The sequence below is a fragment of the Chelon labrosus genome (genome assembly GCF_963514085.1).
Source record: "Chelon labrosus genome assembly, chromosome: 18".
Classification (NCBI taxonomy): domain Eukaryota; kingdom Metazoa; phylum Chordata; class Actinopteri; order Mugiliformes; family Mugilidae; genus Chelon; species Chelon labrosus.
The window spans coordinates 775,679-791,446 of record NC_140351.1 but is presented as its reverse complement, the minus strand read 5'-3'; the positions used below and the strand labels follow the sequence as shown (position 1 = coordinate 791,446).

The 15,768-nt window shown below is 43.6% G+C and overlaps 1 protein-coding gene across 8 annotated transcripts in view; it reads left to right on the top strand.

Annotated features, from left to right (window-relative positions):
* Positions 1–15,768, top strand: part of LOC311503225 (uncharacterized protein) — a 300,665-nt gene that overhangs the window by 63,389 nt on the left and 221,508 nt on the right. The window lies entirely within an intron of this gene.

Sequence of the window (15,768 nt, the reverse complement as noted above, 5' to 3'; positions counted from 1 at the left end):
TATTGTCAGAATCTCTGGATTTAAGTGTTTCTTATGTGAATACAGGGAGCGACCATATATGGTCATATAGGGAGAGACACCAGTTGAGGCAGCAGGAAGCCCAGCCTCGGATTGCGTAATCTGCCTGTGGCTAACTGTCTGTATGCCATCAATATATTGGTTGTGTCCATTTTTATCATGTGTCCTAATCTTCCATAGTCTAGTTAATGTATTTCATGTATGATCCATGAGGCAGCCAGTACTTCTGCCTCATGGAAGAAGAATTAAAGTGACAGTGCTCTACTAGAGTCTGTGCAAAACGACTGCATTCAGTGCAGAATGTATCTGTGGTTGGTTGTTGGGGGTCAGGGGCTACAGGGGTCCTCCAGTGTTCAACAGTCTCACAGCCTCCAGGAAGAAGCTGTTCCTCAGTCTGGTGGTCCTGCTCTTGATGCTCCTCAGCCTCCTGCCTGAGGGGAGAGGAACAGGGTGGGTGGAGTCTCTCTGAGGGTGATGGAGGAGGAGGAGACATCGTGGATCCTCACAGACTGTGGCCTGTCTGTTAAGAAGTCCTGGACCCAGTTGAGTGTGGAGCTCAGTCTGAGTGTTGTCAGTTTATGTACCAGGGTCTGTGGTCTGATGGTGTTGAAGGCTGATGTGAAATCCACAAAGAGCATGTGAACATCAGAGTCCTTGTTCTCTAAGTGGGTGAGGGCTGTGTGGACCACAGTAGATATGGCGTCCTCTGAGGATCGGTTCTGCCCGTATGCGTACTGGTGCAGGTCCACAGTGACGTCGATGCAGTCCTTGATGCGGGCCATGACCAGTCTCTGGAAGCACTTCATGACTATCAGGGTGAGGGCTACTGGTCCATAGTCATTCAGGCTTGTCACTGTGGACGTTTAAGGAATGGGGATGATGGTGGTGGTCTTCAGGCAGGTGGGGGCCACCGCCTGTTGGAGGGAGGTGTTGAAGATGTCTGTCAGCACCTCGGTGAGCTGGTGTGTGCAGCCCCTCAGCACCCCTTGCAGCGTGGATGCAGCAGTCTGCTGCTGAAGGAGCTGCTGAGGTCTGAAACAGTCTGATGCAGTGGGTGAGAGGGGTTGTCCATGATTGATGTCAGCTTGGCTAACATCCTCCTCTCACCCACCTCCTCCATGGAGTCCAGAGAGCAGTCCAGGACAGAGACAGCCCGTCTGACCAGCTTGTTCAGTCTCTTCCTGTCCCTCTCTGAGCTCCCACTGCTCCAGCAGACCACTGCATACAGGATGGTAGAAGAAAGTCCTGAGCAGTGACCTGCACACTCCAAAAGACCTCAGTCGTCTCAGCAGGTGGAGACGACTTTGGCCCTTCTTGTTCAGGGTGTTTGTGTTGTGTGTCCAGTCCAGTTTATTGTTGAGGTGAACACCCAGGTACTTGTAATCCTCCATGACCTCGATGTCCAAGCCCTGGATGTTCACCGGTGCAGTCAGATGTGGTTTCCTACTGAAGTCCATCACCACCACCATGTAGCTGAGGACAGCAGATGTGTAGTCCTCTAGATCCACCTCTCCCTCACAGACAGCTGCCTCTCTGAAGATCTGCCAGTCTGGAAACAGTCCTGCAGTACAGGGACAGCATCACTGGGCCACACGGTGATGGTCCTCTGTGTTGGTGTGTGGCGTCTGAGCAGGGGACGGTAGGCTGGGACCAGCATGATGGAGATGTGGTGGAGAAGCTGAGGTGGAGGTGGGGGACGGCTCTGTATGCGTCTGTTTTGTTGGTGTAAACACGGTCCAGCGTGTTATTTCCCCGTGTCGCTATGGTGACATGCTGATGGAACTTAGGCAGTGTGTCTGTCAGGTTTACGTGGTTGAAATCCCCCACAATCACGTAAAAAGCCTCCGGGTGCTTGTTGTGGAGCGAGCTGATGTTGTTGTGGAGCTCCTTTAGAGCATCGTTAGCATTAGCACCCGGTGGATGTAAACAGCCATAATAAACACTGCTGTAAACTCAGGAGGCAGATAGTGTGGCTGCCATGTCACAGTCATGTGCTCTATCACAGGGGAGTTAGCAGTTAGCATGGAAGCTAGCAGTTAGCATGGAAGCTAGCGTGACACATACTGAACTGAAGTGTCTCTCCTCATTGTGCCGCTTTGCCGTTGCCACAGCAACCCCATAAATGAGATATACGCACGTTTCTTTTACTGTGGTGAAAAAGAAGGCTTCTTCCCACTCACTGGGACGTCCCACAACATGGTTCGTTATCTTTAGCTTCTCTTCCATGTGTTTCTGTTGTTAGACCCTCATCTAGCTCCTCAACGTAGCCGCGGCCGCTTCCATACATCGGTAAAAACAAAGATGGCGGTTTGTCTTGCGCGTGATATTGAACTTTGACACCAGACGAGGTCAGAGTTCATATAAACATAAAACATAACATATATATGATTTTATATTAAATAATACCATGTTCAGCTCTACAGTAATGCAAGTGTTACTGATATAAAAAGAACAGCGACACAATTAAATATGCTGCTGCTGTTGTTGCTGTTGCTGTTGTTGTTGTTGTTGTTGTTGTTGCTGTTGTTGCTGTTGTTGTGGTTGTTGTGGTTGTTGTTGCTGTTGTTGCTGTTGTTGTTGTTGTTGCTGTTGCTGTTGCTGTTGTTGTTGTTGTTGTTGTTGTGGTTGTTGTTGTTTCTGTTGATGTTGTTGTTGTTGTTGTTGCTGTTGTTGTGGTTGTTGTTGCTGTTGTTGTTGCTGTTGTTGTTGCTGTTGCTGTTGCTGTTGTTGTTGTTGTAGTTGCTGTTGCTGTTGTTGTTGTTGTAGTTGTTGTTGTTGTTGTTGCTGTTGTTGCTGTTGTTGTGGTTGTTGTGATTGTTGTTGCTGTTGTTGCTGTTGTTGTTGTTGTTGCTGTTGCTGTTGCTGTTGCTGTTGCTGTTGCTGTTGTTGTTGTTGTTGTTGTTGTGGTTGTTGTTGTTTCTGTTGATGTTGTTGTTGTTGTTGCTGTTGTTGCGGTTGTTGTTGCTGTTGTTGTTGCTGTTGCTGTTGCTGTTGTTGTTGTTGTAGTTGCTGTTGCTGTTGTTGTTGTTGTAGTTGTTGTTGTTGTTGTTGTTGTTGTTGCTGTTGTTGTTGTTGTTGATGTTGTTGTGCTCGTGGCTGAACCATCCCTTCTTTTAATAAGGTCGTCCAGCTCCACCTTACACGCTTCACACATAAAGAATCCTCATTGAGATATGAAACGTAACCAGTTAGTGTGAAAGCAGCCAACTGATGGAGAATTGAAGCTGTTTCATTGGGTTCATGATTGTAAATGTAGAGGCAGGGATGTGTTTGTCACTTGTCACCAGGGGCAGTGGGTGTGACTGGGGTTGAATGATTGCCTCATGAATATCACCTGCACCTACCTGTCAATCTGTTCTGTCTGATACAGAGAGAGGGGGAGGTAGGGGAGGGGTTTTACTGTTGACCTCTTAAGCTATTGTTCATCATAGTTTAGTCCTGCAAGTCCATCTGCATAATAATATAACAAGAAGTATGTGTTATCAGAAGGATCAAAATAAAGGCCCTTAAATAGCAGTAATGGTTTCATGTTTCCTCCTTGGACTCAGCGTGTCAGACAGAGCTCCACTTTCTCCTCTCAGTGACTAACTTAGTCCTGATAGTCACACTACAGTAAATCTGAGCCACCAACCTCAGCGTACGTTACTGGTGCACACCAAGCTGAGCCACCTGCTCTGCTCTTTAACATCCTCACATGGATCCTCTTGTTTTATCTCTTCCTGAGCCTATGCTCTTTGTTATTGATGTTGTGGCTCGTGTGGAACTTTATTACAGTTTCATTCAAATGACTGGCGTTGTCATTTTATCTCCATAACCGCTGTGCTATGATGACGGGTTGTGTTAGCTCCACGCTCATTTAAAGTTGCTGCAATTTTAGTTGAAGGCGTCTGAAAATATTCTAACATTTCCTCCAACTGATCTGCTTTCTGCCTCTGATCCTGAGCCTGTCATCATCCTCTTTGCTCTTTAAAGTGGAAGCTTGTGCTAAATTTGTTCCATTCTATTGAAAATGTTAGTGTTTGACTTTAATTCAAATGTGAGAGCTCATTGTTGTGATGCTGATTATTTTGTTCTATGTGTGTTCTGGTCATTTGAGCAGATTAAACATGCTGCCTTTAATATGGCTATAAAAAAGATGGTTGTGTTTTTAAAGGTGTGGGGGATTGGGGGGGTGTCAACCTGGTTGGGACATAGAAGGGGGGGCACAGCCAAAAAAGTTTGGGAAGCGCTGCAGTAATGTTGAGCTGCACATTTAAAACCTGAACACATCTGATTGAATTATTCATCATTTAATCTACATCTTTGATTCTTTATTTAGATTGCAGGGCTGCAGTTTGTCAGAGATCAGCTGTGATTCTCTGGGACCAGCTCTGAAGTCCAACCCCTCCCATCTGAAATTTCTGAACCTGGGTAACAACAGTCTGAAGGATTCAGCAGTGAAGCAGCTGTGTGGTTTTCTGGAGAGTCCAGACTGTAGACTGGAGATTCTGGAGTAAGTTCACTGTCTGTTACTGTAGATCTGATATGTTTAATCACCAACTGAATCTAATTCATGTTCATCCAGAACTTTCCTCCATAAATCTGTAAATGTCCTGTAGTTCAAGACGAGTGTTTGTATCAGAAACTGTAGAAAATGTCCACTGTTAGTTGTTAAAGTCAATGAAGCTTAAAGGCTGTTAGGACACAGTAATGCAGGGGAGCTGCCTCTAGGGGGGGCACCAGATGAAACATGTAATGGTGTAGAACAGACCTGGGGCCTCGTATATGAAGACTAGCATGGATTTCCTTCTAAAACGTGGCGCACACTCAGATTTAGAAGCACATTTCCTTTGTACATCCCAATCGAGCGTACCTGTCCCCTCCCTGGACACGCCCCCTTTTAAATATGCTAATTATGTTTTAAATTGACCCTCCACCTGAGATTCCCCTCTCTGCGCGATCAGAAAAGGAAAACATAAGAATGAGTAAGACGGGAAAAAAGAAGAACTTCACAGAAACCGAGTTGGAGACGCTCCTCACTGGAGATGCGCAAAAATGTCCTCTTTAGCACGCTGCCACAATGTTTACTTGCATTTGCACATCACGTATGATCTGATCACTGATGAATGAAAATGTTTCCTGTTGACATTTACAAATTCATGTGATGGTTCTTCTATATCAATGTGTGTCCAGTCCATAGCTCTGATTACATTCAGAGAACCGTCTCTTTAATGACTGCGTTTACATGGTCTTTAGTATCCCGAATTTGATCGGGTTTTTGAAGTATCCCGTTTTCGTGTTTGTCCTAACACCATATCCCGAATTCAGAAATCGGGATATGCCCATTTCCCGATTTCAAGAAACCCGGCTTTGCTACCTGGAGTACTCCGATAGAAGCCGGGATACTGGAGCATGTATACACCTTATCCCGATCTCTGACGGCTGCCCACTGTCTGCGCAGGCGCGAGTGACGCCAAGTGACGCACTAGAGATACAAACAACATGGCGGCAATGAGAACTTCTCACTTTTGGAGCGACGAAGAGACAGAATTTTCCCTTAAAGTAATGAAAGAACTAAACATAACGACGTGTTTAGATGCAGAAAACACCGACATGCTGATGTATTCAAATCTGTTGCGGAAAAGCTACGTGACGCTGGTTTTCCACCTCGCTCCGTTGAACAAGTTAGGTCGCGTTGGAAAACATTGAAAAAGACGTAAAACACGCATGATCGGAAAACGGGATACTGGTGTTTATCATGTATACGGGGATATGAATAACCGGGTTTCTCTGTGTTCCATGTAAACACCATATCCCGGATATGCTCAAAGCCGGGATAAGCCTCAAAATCAGGATACTAAAGACTAGGGATGGCCCGATCCGATACTTAGTATCGGTATCGGCTCGATATTGGTCAAAATTTCAGGATCGGATATCGGAAAAAATAACTATAGCCCGTCCGATCCGATACCTAAGACCAAATGCTCAACTTAATTTTGCGCGACATGCCGTAAACAGAGAGCAGCTCCTGCAAGCGTGTGTAAACAGAACCTCCTGACAGTGAATTAGCCTAGCGCTCTGATCATGTCAGCTGTGTGGAGTTACTTTGCACGCAAGGAAGAGAAAAGTAAAACAGCCAAATGCAACTTGTGCAACGCGAGTGTCTCAAGGGGTGGCAGCAGCACTGGACGCAAGTGTTTGTGACCGTTATTTAAAGTTAGCAGTCACTTAAAGCAGCTATATGTCCTATAGCAGGGGCGCCCATTACGTCGATCACGATCAACCGGTGCGGGTAGATCGCGTGCCATTGGAAAAAATAAAATGTTTTAGATGTTAGTCTGGCTTAACATTATCTGTTGTACCTCCAAAACAAACAGCAAGACAAACGTTCATCTTTATTTATTTTACTTTATATTTGCAACATACCCTCAGTTCAGCGGCACACATCCACAGCCACGCACAACTTCAACCACAACTCAAGACTACCATCTTTCTTAAAGAGACAGCGCTATTTTTCTAAAGGTGCAATACACCAATTTTTCTTGATAAAAATAAAAGCAAAGATGGATAGAGCTTTTAACACTGTAGCAACAATTAATATGACTTAGGATACACAGGTAGATCACTTTGACTTGGTCATTGTAAAAGCAGCTCGCAAGCCAAAGAAGTGTGGGCACCCCTGTCCTATAGTCTTCAATGGAACATTGGAACTAAGTCCATTCTATCTAGTTTGATATGGGTGTTTTACATACAGTTCAACCCCAGAGGTTACATGTGAAAGAAGAAACATTCAAGTTTGCAGTTTGCACTGATTTGAAGTTTAAATAAAGAGCTTATGGCTTGAGGCACATCGTGGGCTGTTTTATTTCTTCCCTTAGAGGAGCAGAATATTTGTTGTAGTTTGACCATGGTGTTTTTAGATGTCCATAGTAAGCAAAGTACATCTATACAAACTATATGTATCATAAACAACTTAACAGAGGAGAAAAGAAGGTATCGGATTGATATCGGTATCGGCAGATACTCCAAATTGCAGTATCGGTATCGGACATGAAAAAGTTGGATCGAGCCATCCCTACTAAAGACCATGTAAACGCAGTCATTGTTGACCTGTTCAGATGCATTGTGGGTATTTGATATACCTGACTGACATGAGGATAACTCCGCCCCACACGGCTGGCATGGCTCTGCTCAGGGTCGACCGGTCGGACTAATAGTTTTCACATTGATGACAGTTTCCCAGCATCACCTCTAAGTGTCTCCAGAGGATCAACATCTGTAGAAGCCAGCGTAGCCAGACATGACGTTGGTGAAGGAACGGACAAGTTCACGGACATTTACCTCTGATACACCTGAACTTTTCCGTGAGCGAGTACGTACGGAACATTTTTGTACACGCAGAGGCGATTCTAGAGTCTGGGGGGGCCCCAAGCAAAAATTCCTAGGGGGCCCTACCAACCAGTGTTCATCATCATTATGTTAGGCTATAAATAATCTGACACCAACAAAAAATGTATGAAATAAAACCTTTTTTAATTCCAAATGTTCTAAACATGAATTATATTGTATAATAAAATTCAGTAAATTGCTTTAACAACCCAATATAAACTTTGTACAAAATTTAAAGTATAGACGCAAAATCACGTAATCCATCATTCAATACCTATGGACGAAATTCTCGTTTGTCCCACCGGCAATCGGGGGCCCCCTAGCGGCACGGGGCTCCAAGCAGTTGCCTGCCTTGCCTGTTGACAAGGTGCGCCTCTGTGTACACGCAACCTTCATATATGAGGCCCCAGGTCATGACACGACCCGCGGGCCTTATACGGCCCTTTGTCTGACTCTGACCATCCCACGTAAAGCGTGTTTGTTCTCATTTGTTCTCAACAGATCATCCCAGAACTTTTTTTGTGTGGTGTCCAAAGTTAGCATGCTAATGCTAATACCGTGTTAAACATGGTGCTGTTATTTAGCTAACGGTCACTTTCAGTGTGTCTGTATGTTAGCATGTATGCTAGCATGTATGCTAACAGACTGGGCCCGTACTCCCAAAGGTTCTTATCTCAAAGAGTTTCTCCTAGAGACCAAACTCTAAGAACATTCTTAGAATCATGATATTTCCTCAGAGTAGATCCTGGTGAAGATAAAAGGTATTCCTAAAGAACCTCAGCTCTTCAGAGAGCTCCTAAGGTGAGATCTGTTCAGAGCAGGGAGGAGGACTTTTAGGAGGTTTAGGAGTTTCTGAAGAAGAGGAGAAAATGTCTGAGAGAAGAGGAGGAGAGATATTCTCCAAACACTGAATGATAATCAAGCTGGTTACAATCGCAATATCACCTGAAATGAAAGTCATCACAACACTGAGGTAGTTAGCAACAATGCAGCAGTGATGACCTGGAGCCAAAACTACGTCTTAAACACTTTTATTTTTTTGATGACCAGCAGGTAAATGAATGAAGCAGATAAATAGAAATATCAGCATGTGAATACTGTGATAGTGGCCTGAGTTTAATCACACATTTTATAAGATCATTTTTAAAGTGTAGCTTACTATTTATTTATTTTTATTCAGATTCAGATTCAGAAAACTTCATTTGTCCCTGGGGCAGGGCTCGACAGTGCGAGCACCTCGTCGCAAATGCTGCTAAAAAATAGTTCAGTGCGAATTGTGAAATGTAATTAGTAGCACGTGTGCGACTACCGAAGTTTACCGTTCAATAAATGTTTTATGATGTGTTGCTGACGTTTGGAGGTTGAGGCCGGTTGTGCTCTTGAATGCAGCCTCAGCTGAAAAAATAATAATAGTTGATTTACACGTAGTGATCGTGGTTGGTGACGTGCTGCGGAAGGCGGTTAAAGGCAGAGGGAGAATCTATGGCAGGGTCAGCGCCGTCGTATAGGGGGGAAAGGTGAAGACAGTTCTAAGGGCCCACAGCCCATCAGGGCCACACACAGCCCCCAGTAGCCTCTACGATTAATATATATTCATAGTAATGAATCAGAACTAAAATAAAGCCACAAAGTCACGCCATATTTTAATTTTAATAATTTCAATAACCCTCTTGGCCCCTTCTTAAAAAATGGTTTGGTCCACACCGCGGGTTCGAATTGAGCGCGAGCGAACTCCAGCAGGGAGTGAGGAAGATGAAGATGATGGAACAAAAAACACAGATCTGGAGACTAGAAAAGACTAGAGAGGGAGGCCAGGGCTAGGAGCAACAGAGCAGGGGCCCAGGACATCAACATTTTATAAGAATGGTGACAGTAAAACTACCGAGGGCGCCTCTTGTTCATTCATTCATTCATTTATTGTCTGTAACGCGTAGCTGACGGGGCCAGGGGCTGTAGCTTACGTTAGCTGTCAATCATCGGGTGAGAGGCGGGAAGTGGCCAGTTCATTGTAGAGCAGCGATTCCTAGTGTAGATAACTGAACGTTACTAATGTGGAGGCTATCTACAGCGGACTGTGTGTTTCACACATATTACTGTCGGACAGTGCTCCAGTCAGCACCAAGCACCCGCTCACTTACCAGGCTACACTGAATTGTATTATGACGCATTCAAGTTCTACTCAGTAATTATGAGCATTAGGCGAAGGTCAATAACGTTATCATGATGTGTTCAAGTGTGGTCTTGTAAAAATGTGTTCGCTATTGGTGGGACATTTGAAAACACAAAGAAGTTAAATGTTCCAACAAGATTTGTTGTTGTTTTCACAGCGATATAAAATAAAATACACCACAATGGCTGACAATAACAAAAAGACAATTTAGATAATAATACTCTAACTCATTGTTGAGTGATTATACACCAGGCATCACCAGAAAAAACAAAGAAAAACATCATAATACACAGTTGTAAAAAAAAAATTAGATATTCTTTCAGGGGCCCAGAATTCCTAGCTACGGCCCTGGGCAGGGGGCTCATTGAGTCGATCGCGATCAACCGGTAGATCTCGAAGGTAGTGCGGGTAGATCACGTGCCATTGAAATTTTAGTCTAAAACATTCATCTGTTGCACCTCCAAAACAAACAGCAAGACAAACGTTCATCTTTATTTATTTTACTTTATATTTACAACATGCCCTCAGTTCAGCGGCATAAATCCACAGCCACGCACAACTTCAATAACAATCAACAATCAAGACTACCGTCTTTCTGAAAGAGACAGCGCTGTTGTTCTAAAGGTGCAGTGCACCAATTGTTCTTATAAAAATAAAAGCAAAGATGGATAGAGCTTTTAACACTGTAGCAACAATTAATATGACAATTAATGTGAAAGTACAGGTTTAATGCTGACTGGCAGAAAACATTCCCGTGGCTCCTTTACCAAAACCAATTAATGTAAGTACTGCAAAGCTCAGAAGCAGCTGGAAAGTCTGTTTATGTCACAGGCAACGTGAACTTCAAACGAGATAATTTAGTGAAACACAGTAAATCACATTATGAACCTGCCTGTTGTATGAATGTTCTATGTTATAACACAGGCCAGATAAGCTTCAGTCTGTGCAGTACTTGTAAAACTTAAAAAGCTATGAATTGAATAGTTTTGCTTATAAATGCCTCCTCGTTGACCTCATATCACTTTATTAAAGACAAACACATTATTTGGTAACTTTTCATCGTGCCCCTAAAATGATTTGTGTGCTACTAGATTTTTCAACTTAGGAGAACACGTGCTACTTGGGACAATGCTAAGCTCAAGCCCTGCTGGTCACCAGGGGCAGTGGGTGTGACTGGGGTTGAATGATTGCCTCATGAATATCACCTGCACCTACCTGTCAATCTGTTCTGTCTGATACAGAGAGAGGGGGAGGTAGGGGAGGGGTTTTACTGTTGACCTCTTCAGCTATTGTTCATCATAGTTTAGTCCTGCAAGTCCATCTGCATAATAATATAACAAGAAGTATGTGTTATCAGAAGGATCAAAATAAAGGCCCTTAAATAGCAGTAATGGTTTCATGTTTCCTCCTTGGACTCAGCGTGTCAGACAGAGCTCCACTTTCTCCTCTCAGTGACTAACTTAGTCCTGATAGTCACACTACAGTAAATCTGAGCCACCAACCTCAGCGTACGTTACTGGTGCACACCAAGCTGAGCCACCTGCTCTGCTCTTTAAAATCCTCACATGGATCATCTTGTTTTATCTCTTCCTGAGCCTATGCTCTTTGTTATTGATGTTGTGGCTCGTGTGGAACTTTATTACAGTTTCATTCAAATGACTGGCGTTGTCATTTTATCTCCATCAGCGCTGTGCTATGATGACGGGTTGTGTTAGCTCCACGCTCATTTAAAGTTGCTGCAATTTTAGTTGAAGGCGTCTGAAAATATTCTAACATTTCCTCCAACTGATCTGCTTTCTGCCTCTGATCCTGAGCCTGTCATCATCCTCTTTGCTCTTTAAAGTGGAAGCTTGTGCTAAATTTGTTCCATTCTATTGAAAATGTTAGTGTTTGACTTTAATTCAAATGTGAGAGCTCATTGTTGTGATGCTGATTATTTTGTTCTATGTGTGTTCTGGTCATTTGAGCAGATTAAACATGCTGCCTTTAATATGGCTATAAAAAAGATGGTTGTGTTTTTAAAGGTGTGGGGGATTGGGGGGGTGTCAACCTGGTTGGGACATAGAAGGGGGGGCACAGCCAAAAAAGTTTGGGAAATGCTGCAGTAATGTTGAGCTGCACATTTAAAACCTGAACACATCTGATTGAATTATTCATCATTTAATCTACATCTTTTATTCTTTATTTAGATTGATTCAATGCAGTTTGTCAGAGATCAGCTGTGATTCTCTGGTCTCAGCTCTGAAGTCCAACCCCTCCCATCTGAAACATCTGGACCTGAGATTCAACAACCTGAAGCATTCAGGAGTGAAGCAGCTTCTTGATCTTGTGAAGAGTCCAGACTATAAACTGGAGACTCTGAAGTGAGTAGAGGGTTCCAGTCAGTCCATGCTGCTTTCATCAGTATTGTCCTAAACACAGTTCGTATCAAAGATCCAGTGTTTCCTGTAAACCTGCAGCTTCTCAGTGAAGCTGTGAGAGGAGAATGGAGACAGGCTTCAGGATTGGACAGAAAGACAGAGAGAGAGACAACAGTCAGCCAATCAGATGAGCCAGAAGCTTGTTGTGATCATGTGTTTGAGTTGATGTGAAGACGACTGTTGTTGTTGTGTTGATGCGTCCAGGAAATAAAGCTGGATTCCAGCTGACAGCCTTCCAAGATGTATAGAGACAGTGGTGGTCATTCATCAGATCTGATCAACAACTGATCACAGCTCTGAGATCCGTCTGACTGAAGCCTGCACATCACAGAACCAGCATTACATTTAGTAACCATGAGCAGAGTCATCACCTCCTCTCTTCTTTCTCCTCCTCTCTACAGGTGGTGGAGGTTAGCATGGTCAACAGACGGTGTGTGAGGTGAGAGGATGAGCTGTGTCTGAATCAGAAAAGACTTTATTGTCAAGTATGTTTGTTCATACAACTGTTGACCATGTGAGTGGTCCTGGACTGGATGGATCTCAGCCGTCTGTTAAATAGTCTGTGTCCAGGGTGAGAGGGATCAGACCCAATCTTAGCTGCTTCAGAGTCCTGGAAGCGTCCAGCTGGTCTAGAGACGTCAGACTGCAGCCAATCACCTTCTCTGCTGAGAGTCTGCTCTTGTCCTTAGCAGAGGCTGCAGCAGACCAGGTGCTGATGGACTCAATGATGGCAGTGGACAAGTGTCACCATGACAACCACATGACAACAACGACAACAACAGCTCCTATTGGCTGCTCCCGTCATCACTTCCTGTTCAAGCCCAGAGTTGGTCCATTCTCTTCCTGGTTGATGGTTGATGCTTGTAAATCTGGTTCAGGACTTGTAAATGTCTTATGGTGATGTCATTGTGTTTTATGATATGTAGAAATGTTTTCTAAAATGTAAATGTGTCTCAAGCTGTAAAAGTGTTTGACATGTTGTTATGTTGGTTGGCACCTCCAGGCCACCGTAGATGATGAAGCTGGAAGCTTCCAGTAACCCCCCTTGGGTCTAAGCCTCTTCCTGCTCTGCACATTATATTGTTATGTTTGCCTCTTGTTATTTTTAAACTGTCAATGATTTGTAAATGAACAAAGAATAAATAACTAAATGTTTCCTGACGTCCTTCCATTCAAACCAAATCCTCCTCTAATGATGTTGTGGCGCCGCCCAGCTGCTTGGGATGAAGTGAAGTTTGATTGTTGGGACAAGACGTGAAACACTAGGACAAGTTCCAGCATGAAGAAGCAGCTTCACTGTAGATCCAAACAAGATGACGTTGTACTGCAGCTGATGCACGGTTCATGGCTGAACTATGACGGTGGCAGTCGTCCCAGTTAGGGCTTGAATCCATAGACTGTAGAAAACATGGAGCACACGTCTCCACTTCCTCTCATTGGTCAAACTGATGCTAGTGTCCCAGGGCTACATGCGGCGCCATCTGGTGACTTCTGATCCAGAGTCAGATCAGTTCTGTCTGAGAGTGGATCCATGTTATTGATGCCCCGCCCACTCTCCCTCTAGACTCACTGGTGATTGGTTAATGCTGCTCTGCTCTACCTCCACCAGTTACTGAGACATGTTGAATTATACACTGAACTTCTTTATTATTGTAAATCAAGCTCCTCCCTCAGAGCTAACGTTGGAGTATTGTTGTAGCTAGACGCTAGCTAATTACACTCATTCACTGACAATCTCACAGAAACTAAAGTTGAACTTTAAATCTGTCCTTTAGTTCACAGTAGAGATGTTATGATGGAAGCAGACGCTGGAAACTGTGTCGAGCGTTCAAAGCAGAAGTATCGCCACAAGATGTTTGGATGCTTCATCAGCTGAAAGATCACGTGACTCCCCAGATGAAGCTTCATGACGTCACACGCGTATCGGCCGTCATCAGTGACGTGTCACAGGATTGTTAAACTCCCAATGATTATAAATGGGGACAGTCCCTCAGATGGTTGTGGCTTTTTGAGAAGAGGAGAGTTTTGCCTCCGTTCCGTAGTTTCATTGATTTAGAAGGAGGGAGAGTGAAGTTTAAGGTCAGATTAGACCAACCTGACCAATCAGGACATGTTTAGTCTCACGTGGTCATTCCATCTCTGGTTATCTAGGTGGTGTCCAGCAAACCACGTGGTCTTCACTGACAACTGGAACACTTTCTGGGGAAAGCCTGGTCTGATTAGGAGAGATGGCATCCACCCCACTTTAGCGGCTGCTGCTCTCATCTCTAGGAATATGGACCATTTTATTAACCCCCCCACCCGTAACCATGACAACCCAGAGTTCAGACCAGGAGGAGGAGTTGTAGTCTTCCACACTTCTCTGCTGCTTCTCTAGGACTGTCTCACACCCTAAACTCTCTAAACTCTCTAGATGTTCTGTCTGCTCCAGATTATTTAAACCAAAGAACAACAACAGAGGAGTTACTCATTGGAACCTGATACAAATCAGAACAAGTTCATTGGTAGAACAGAAGAAGAGGAAAATGAAATGTGGTCTTTTAAATGTCAGATCTGTCTCATCTAAATGTCTTTTAGTGAATGATGTGATAACTGATCATCAGATTGATCTATTTAGTTTGACTGAAACGTGGCTACAGGATGATATCTACTACTAGTCATGCTATTCTCTTCTATTACTGTAGACAATGTTTACTGCTGTGTGTCTTTCTTCTGTCTGTACCCGGCTGGCCTCAGGCAGATGGTTCCTCCATATGAGCTGGTTCTGGTTCTGGTTCTGCTCCAGGTTTCTTCCTGTTAAAGGGAGTTTTTCCTGCCACCGTCTCCTTCAGGCTGCTCTGGAGGTTTCAGGTCTGGTTTTGTAAAGCGTCTTGAGACCATTTGTTTTGTTATTGACGCTATAGAAATAAAACTGAATTGAATTAAATGAGTATAACATTAGATGAACTTGCATCCTCACATAGGCATTCACACACTATCCATTGATTTCCATACCTGTATACATACATAGAAGAGGAGCAGACTAAAGCCTGACTCAGCTGAAATGATCTTGTTTTTAATAAAAATCTCTGAAGCAGTTTCACAAGCATTTAGTACAACTACTGTCATCACCGTCCCTACACTGTCAGAAAAAAGGGTGCGACTGAGGTTCATTTTTGTTCTCTAAGGTACATCTGCTGAGGACGTACCCTCACAAGTTCCAAGTTGTTCCTCATGGAACTTAAATGTACCCTTTTTGGGTCAAAAGTTTACATTTAAGTTCCAAAATGATCAAGGGTCCACATCTGTACCATTTTTTCCACAAACAGGGGTACAATGACAATGTGAGGCTGTGTGTGACTGACACAGTTGGGGGATGGTATGGTTTGTGCATCAGAATTGGGAAATTCAGTTCATTTACGCTCTTATTCTTAATCCCAAGTTTCCAATATGTTCCTCAGAGAACACAGCAGTGATTTAAAAATGTAGGTGATAAAGTAGGACTAAACTTAATATTACAAGTGACACAAAAACATTTATGAATAATTAAGTATAACTATTTCTATTATCTTCACACATAAAGCTTTTATACAACATATAGGTATTGTAGCCTATTGGTATGCACTTTTAAGTGAATCAGAAAGAAATCAGTGTAATCACACACAGGGGCGCCGAAAAGGGGAGGTAAAGGAGACGGATTCTAGGGGCCCATGATTGAGGGGGGCCCAGAGAGGCCCCTGATGATGATGAAATTATAATACAGAAAAGATAATGACACTAAGTTATTAACTAACATATAATCACAAATGTTTT